This window comes from Ictalurus furcatus, chromosome 27, assembly GCF_023375685.1.
Source record: "Ictalurus furcatus strain D&B chromosome 27, Billie_1.0, whole genome shotgun sequence".
Classification (NCBI taxonomy): domain Eukaryota; kingdom Metazoa; phylum Chordata; class Actinopteri; order Siluriformes; family Ictaluridae; genus Ictalurus; species Ictalurus furcatus.
The window spans coordinates 3,850,001-3,857,500 of NC_071281.1; the positions used below are offsets into that span (position 1 = coordinate 3,850,001).

A 7,500-nucleotide genomic window follows, 5' to 3' on the forward strand; every position below is an offset into this window, starting at 1 on the left:
TTTCTCTGTGCCGCTGTGTTCCGTCTCTGTTTTTCTCTGTGCCGCTGTGTTTCGTCTCTGTTTTTCTCTGTGCCGCCGTGTTTCGTCTCTGTTTTTCTCTGTGCCGCCGTGTTTCGTCTCTGTTTTTCTCTGTGCCGCCGTGTTACGTCTCTGTTTTTCTCTGTGCCGCCGTGTTCGCGTCTCTGTTTTTCTCTGTGCCGCCGTGTTTCGTCTCTGTTTTTCTCTGTGCCGCCGTGTTTCGTCTCTGTTTTTCTCTGTGCCGCCGTGTTTCGTCTCTGTTTTTCTCTGTGCCGCCGTGTTTCGTCTCTGTTTTTCTCTGTGCCGCCGTGTTACGTCTCTGTTTTTCTCTGTGCCGCCGTGTTCGCGTCTCTGTTTTTCTCTGTGCCGCCGTGTTACGTCTCTGTTTTTCTCTGTGCCGCCGTGTTCGCGTCTCTGTTTTTCTCTGTGCCGCCGTGTTCGCGTCTCTGTTTTTCTCTGTGCCGCCGTGTTCCGTCTCTGTTTTTCTCTGTGCCGCCGTGTTTCGTCTCTGTTTTTCTCTGTGCCGCCGTGTTCCGTCTCTGTTTTTCTCTGTGCCGCCGTGTTCCGTCTCTGTTTTTCTCTGTGCCGCCGTGTTTCGTCTCTGTTTTTCTCTGTGCCGCCGTGTTTCGTCTCTGTTTTTCTCTGTGCCGCCGTGTTCGCGTCTCTGTTTTTCTCTGTGCAGCCGTTTTCGCGTCTCTGTTTTTCTCTGTGCCGCCGTGTTCGCGTCTCTGTTTTTCTCTGTGCAGCCGTGTTTCGTCTCTGTTTTTCTCTGTGCCGCCGTGTTTCGTCTCTGTTTTTCTCTGTGCCGCCGTGTTCCGTCTCTGTTTTCTCTGTGCCGCCGTGTTCGCGTCTCTGTTTTTCTCTGTGCCGCCGTGTTTCGTCTCTGTTTTTCTCTGTGCCGCCGTGTTTCGTCTCTGTTTTTCTCTGTGCCGCCGTGTTTCGTCTCTGTTTTCTCTGTGCTGCAGTGTTTCATCTCTGTGCCGCAGTGTTTCATCTCTGTTTTTCTCTGTGCCGCAGTGTTTCATCTCTGTGCCGCCGCGTTTCGTCTCTGTTTTCTCTGTGCCGCAGTGTTTCATCTCTGTGCCGCAGTGTTTCATCTCTGTTTTTCTCTGTGCCGCAGTGTTTCATCTCTGTTTTTCTCTGTGCCGCCGCGTTTCGTCTCTGTTTTCTCTGTGCCGCAGTGTTTCATCTCTGTGCCGCAGTGTTTCATCTCTGTTTTTCTCTGTGCCGCAGTGTTTCATCTCTGTTTTTCTCTGTGCCGCAGTGTTTCGTCTCTGTTTTCTCTGTGCCGCAGTGTTTCATCTCTGTGCCGCCGCATTTCGTCTCTGTTTTCTCTGTGCCGCAGTGTTTCATCTCTGTGCCGCAGTGTTTCATCTCTGTTTTTCTCTGTGCCGCAGTGTTTCGTCTCTGTTTTCTCTGTGCCGCAGTGTTTCGTCTCTGTTTTCTCTGTGCCGCAGTGTTTCGTCTCTGTTTTCTCTGTGCCGCCGTGTTCGCGTCTCTGTTTTTCTCTGTGCCGCCGTGTTTCGTCTCTGTTTTCTCTGTGCCGCAGTGTTTCATCTCTGTGCCGCAGTGTTTCATCTCTGTTTTTCTCTGTGCCGCAGTGTTTCGTCTCTGTTTTCTCTGTGCCGCAGTGTTTCGTCTCTGTTTTCTCTGTGCCGCAGTGTTTCGTCTCTGTTTTCTCTGTGCCGCCGTGTTCGCGTCTCTGTTTTTCTCTGTGCCGCCGTGTTCGCGTCTCTGTTTTTCTCTGTGCCGCCGTGTTTCGTCTCTGTTTTCTCTGTGCCGCCTTGTTCGCGTCTCTGTTTTTCTCTGTGCCGCTGTGTTTCGTCTCTGTTTTTCTCTGTGCCGCCGTGTTCGCGTCTCTGTTTTTCTCTGTGCCGCCGTGTTCGCGTCTCTGTTTTTCTCTGTGCCGCCGTGTTCGCGTCTCTGTTTTTCTCTGTGCCGCCGTGTTCGCGTCTCTGTTTTTCTCTGTGCCGCCGTGTTTCGTCTCTGTTTTCTCTGTGCCGCAGTGTTTCATCTCTGTGCCGCAGTGTTTCATCTCTGTTTTTCTCTGTGCCGCAGTGTTTCGTCTCTGTTTTCTCTGTGCCGCAGTGTTTCGTCTCTGTTTTCTCTGTGCCGCAGTGTTTCGTCTCTGTTTTCTCTGTGCCGCCGTGTTCGCGTCTCTGTTTTTCTCTGTGCCGCCGTGTTTCGTCTCTGTTTTCTCTGTGCCGCCTTGTTCGCGTCTCTGTTTTTCTCTGTGCCGCTGTGTTTCGTCTCTGTTTTTCTCTGTGCCGCCGTGTTCGCGTCTCTGTTTTTCTCTGTGCCGCCGTGTTCGCGTCTCTGTTTTTCTCTGTGCCGCCGTGTTCGCGTCTCTGTTTTTCTCTGTGCCGCCGTGTTTCGTCTCTGTTTTTCTCTGTGCCGCAGTGTTTCGTCTCTGTTTTTCTCTGTGCCACCGTGTTCGTGTCTCTGTTTTACTCTGCGCCGATGTGTTCGCGTCTCTGCTTTTCTCCCTGCTGCCGTGTTCGTGTTTCTGTTTTTCTCTGTGCCGCTGTGTTCGCGTCTCCGTTTTTTTCTCCGTGCCGCTGTGTTCGCATCCCTGTTTTTCTCTATGCCACCGTGTTCGCATCTCCGTTTTTTCTCTGTGCCTGTTCGCGTCTCCGTCTTTTTCTCTGTGCCGCCGTGCTCGCGTCTCCGTTTTTTCTCTGTGCCGCCGTGTTCGTGTCTCTGTTTTTTCTCTGTGCCGCCGTGTTCGCGCCTCTGTTTTTTTCTCTCTGCCGCCTTGTTTGCGTCTCTGTTTCTCTGTGCCGCCGTGTTTGCGTCTCTGTTTTTCTCTGTGCTGCTGTGTTTGCGTCTCCGTTTTTTTCCCCGTGCCGGCGTGTTCGCGTCCCTGTTTTTCTCTGTGCCACCATGTTCGTGGCTCCGTTTTTTTCTCTGTGCCGCCGTGTTCGCGTCTCTGTTTTTTTCTCCGTGCCGCCACGTTCGCGTTTTTTTCTCTGTGCCTCCGTGTTCATCTCTGTATTTCTCTGTGCCACCGTGTTCGCGTCTCCGTTTTTTTCTCTGTGCCGCCGTGTTTCTGTTTCTCTGTGCCGCGGTGTTCGCGTCTCTCTTTTTCTCCGTGCCGTCGTCTTCGCGTCTCTGTTTTTCTCTGTGCTGCTGTGTTCGCATCTGTTCGCATCTCATCCCATCGGTTTGTATCTAATTTCCCTTTTGTTTATGTAAGTAGTTTTTCATTAACAGTTTTCCTGTGTGCACTTTTTCTCTGTGCTAAAATTCCCTGTGCTGTGTCCATCTCTCTTTATTTCTATGCACAGCTTCACTTATTTGTGTTTTGATCTCTGTGCTGTTTCTATTTTTCGGTGCTTTTTTCCCCCTTGCCCCAGCCCCCCCAAGCACTATTAGTGTCTCTGTGCTATAATATTTGTCTATAGTTTTTCTGTGTTGCTCCTGTCTTAAATTTTTCCCCGTGTTGTTACTGTGACTGTGTTTTTATTTCCTGTGGTGTTAATTTTCTGTGATTTCTATCTCTGTGCTGCTTTATAGGTCTAGTGTTTTTTTTGTTGCGCCCCCCCCCTCCCCCCTCCACATTCTGGGTGTGTATACCTTTTCTCTGTGCTGTTTCTGTCTCTCTTTTCCCTGTGTTCTTTTTTTAATGCACATTTTGTTCCCTTTCACTCTCGTGTCTCTCTTCTCTGTACTGCGGTGTTTATTTTTCTCCGTGCATGGTTTTCACACGTGGACCATCTGTCGTTCTCTGTGTCAGTTGTGTATCTTTTTGTTTTTGTTTCTCTCTCTGCTTCTTTTCTCTGGGCTGTCGGTGGCCCTGATGTTTCTGTGTCTCTAGTTTTCTTTCTGTATTATTTCTGTTTCTATTGTTTTCTTTTTATATATATATATATATATATATATATATATATATATATATATATATATATCTCTAGGGTGTATATTTCTGGTGTGTGTCCCTAGTTTTTCTCTGTGCTGTATATCTTGCTTTTTGCTCTGTGTCGTTTTTGTCTCTGGTGTTTATTTAATTTTATTTTATTTAATGTGCTATTTGGTCTTTATTTTCCTCTCAGGCCGTTCCTCTTGTGTTGCTTTCCAGTGTTTCTTTCTCTCCGTTGTGTGCGCTTCTAGAGACTCTCTGTGTTGGTTGTACATCTTTAGTTGTGTTTTTTTCTTCTTCTCTGCTCTGTTATAGCTCGCATGTGTGTCTTTAATGTTTCTTCACACCTCTGCGTCCGTTCCAGATATTCTCTGTGCTGGTTGAGTGTTTTGTTTGTGCAGAAGATCTCTGTATCTTTTTCTGTGAGCTTTCTTGTCGCATTCTCTGTCACGTCTCGCTGCATAAAGTCTGTGTGTGTGTGTGTGTGTGTTTATTTATTTATTTTCTTCTCACTGTTACGTTTGGGTCTCTGTGTTCTTGCCTGTGTTTCTGTATCGTATCACTGCGTCACGTTTGTGTTTCGGCTGCCGTTGCTGAACTCGCAGCTCTGCGTAGAGAACGAAAGATCGCCTGTCACGGGAAACATCTGTATTTTCCTCTGCTTTCTAACAGCATCGTTGTTTAGTTTTTTTTGTTTTGTTGTTTTCTCTGTGCTGTCTCTCTCTCTCACTCTCTCTCTCACACACACACACACACACACACGGCAAGAGTGGAGTCAACAGCTGTCAGTGGGTGCATTAGTGTGGTTAGAAGGGATGTCTGAGAGGGCATATTTCCTCACACACGCGTGTGTGTGTGTGTGTGTGTGTGTGTGTGTGTGTATGCCAAGGGCACAAACAAGTGAACAAAATCCCCTGTGTCACAGCGTGACTGTTCCGCATTAGCACTGCTAGAGAGGCGAGGAGTATTGTGTGTGTGTGTGTGTGTGTGTGTGTGCGTGTTGCTTAATTTAGCACATGACCGGCTACTCAAGCGCTGTTTAGTGACATTCATCCTCAGTGCCAGAAGAGCGGGAGACGGGGGAGGGTGGGGGAGACGAGGCAACATCGGAAGGCGGAGCTTTCGCAGGACGCGTTGTTTGCGTTGGGAGACGAGCGACAGGAAGTGAACCACAGTTCCCATTTCCTGTGCGCTGAATGGAATATGAGCTCAGGATATTATATGTTGATGAATCGTTTTAGAACAGCAGCAGCGACAGTAGCGCAGGCTTGTACTAACGTGCTTGAGGACCTGGTACAGCTGTTTTCTGTTCCGTTACGGAACGTTCTTTGCGTAAGGAGTCTCCAGTGTCAGAGGCGAAGCCTAAAATAAGATGCTGAGGATCCAGGACGTTCTTGAACGGGTGGAATATCGCGAGCACAATGTACTTCAGTGTTTCAAACTTTATACGGTGGTGATGATGAAGATGAGCCATAAATGAATAATAATAATAATAATAATAATAATAATAATAATAATAATAATTTTCTTGTGTACAAAAATGAAAAGAGTTGAAATGAATGAATGTTATTAGAGTTATTCAAATTATTTATCTACAGCAATACATATGGGAATTACATCGTATGTGTGTGTGTGTGTGTGTGTGTGTGTGTGTGAGAGAGAGAGAGAGAGAGTGAAGGTGAAGACCTGGTTATTCGAGTGTTAAGGTTCCACACCTCTGGTCTGCTGGAGAAACATGAAACTGCCTCCCATATGATTTCATTGGTAGGTCCTCACACATACACACACACACACACACACACACATATACACACGCACTCCAGCACAGCCTTACGCTGCTGATTAGAAAATACATTATTCATAACGAATCTGTGGCCCTGAATGAACAAGACGAGAGAGACGGAGGGGAGGAGAGAGAGAGAGAGAGAGAGAGCGAGAGAGAGAGAGACTCCTGAATGTGAATTTTTTTAATAGCACAATCAAAATGGCTGCCATCACATTAGCATTCGAGGAAACCCATTTTCCTCGTCCTTTCACGTGCTAGCTTGGTGGTTAAAGTTGCGTGCTAGCAGGGAGGAGGTTTGGAAGAAATTCAGGTCAGTGTAGCGTTGTTTAGCGCGCTACAGCATTTGAGAAAAAAAAAACATCTATAGTTGTGGTATTTTTGACAAAAACGCACTGAATCATTTTAATCCCAGCTGTCCAGTCGGGTATCGTCCTTTTAGTCAAATAGGGGGAAAAAACAATCAAAACAATTTGGTGTGATTTCTGCAAAAAAAACAAAACAAAAAACTTGGAAAGTTGCATGCTAAATTTTTTTTTTTAAATAAAAAACCTCGACAGTCACGAAAATAAACTCGGCGAAAATCCAGTACGGCCTGATTAGAACGAGCGCGTTAACGTAAAAACATCATTACGAAACTACCATACAAGCCGAGCTGTCGTAAAATTTTTTTTTAATAATGACCAATCAGATTCGAGAATTCAGCCGTGCTGTGGTATCACCGTTGTCAAATTTTCACCAACGTTTCCACGGAGCATGTCCGCACCTCTAAACGCAACTTTACGCAGCGTTAGCATACCTGCGCGCATCGGAGAAGGCGGGTGCAGCCTGTTAGCGGTGCAGGAAACGGTTTAATTACAATCGCCCTTTAATTGTATTGACGAGTTTCGCGAGTGCGAAAACGTGACGTCTTGTTGTTGTTGTTGTTGTTGTTTTGTTTTTTTTCTCTTGAGTACAAAGATGAATTATTATTTAGTTTCTGAGTAGTATCGGTCAACAAACTGAGCACTACCTTGCTTTTAATTAACCGAGCCAGTCGTAAACAGCTAGCTCATAGCTACGTTGAATAACAAGTATAGACACGTTCTAGCGTAAATCCGCAAACACTACCGCCGTGGGTAATCATTAAAAATGTAATAAATAGTTGTTTTCATTGTTGAACTAAACAAACAAACAGGTGAAGTTAAAGAATATGAATTACTATAGACAACGTACAAGGAGTGTAACAAAGACAGCACGAGAGCGATGAGATGAAAGGTGAGTGTGTGCGGGTGTGTAGTGTCTGACGAGGCAGAGGTGTGTTAAGGAGGGGTGAGTGTGTGTGTGTGTGTGTGTGTGTGTGTGTGTGTTCGTACTGACCTCTGTAATTGACCCTGCCGCTCGCACGCACACACCCGACACTCAGACATCCGCGGCGGCTAATCGGCCGGCAACCACGCTGCCTGTCAATCAGGCACTCGCACATGCGTTAATATTCACAGCAAGTGTGTGTGTGTGTGTGTGTGTGTGTGTGTGTGTGTGTAGGGCAGTGCTGTGATGGAGCACTGAGGCCCACAGAGACAGAGAGACCTACAGCTACCATTACTCACATCCTGACAGTGTACACACACACACACAGCAAAAATGCAGAAATTACTCTGCTTTTAATAGAAGCAGCTATAGATATATAGGAGGAACTACATTCTTACTTAACAACTTTAAATTAAACGCGCACACACACACACACACACACACACACACACACGTGTTGTACTTGTAAGGACCGAATGTCCTCATGAACAACTAACATGACTAAATCAATTGTGAGGTGTTTTTACTCCCTTTTACTGACCCGTTCCTT

General features: G+C 46.5%; 1 long non-coding RNA gene across 1 annotated transcript in view; it reads left to right on the forward strand.

Annotated features, from left to right (window-relative positions):
- Window positions 1-2,841: 2,841 nt before the first annotated feature.
- Window positions 2,842-7,500, forward strand: part of LOC128602695 (uncharacterized) — a 10,421-nt gene continuing 5,762 nt past the window's right edge. Inside the window, exon 1 of the long non-coding RNA XR_008384872.1 lies at window positions 2,842-5,641. This is a non-coding gene — a long non-coding RNA (uncharacterized LOC128602695). The remainder of the gene's footprint in view (window positions 5,642-7,500) is intronic.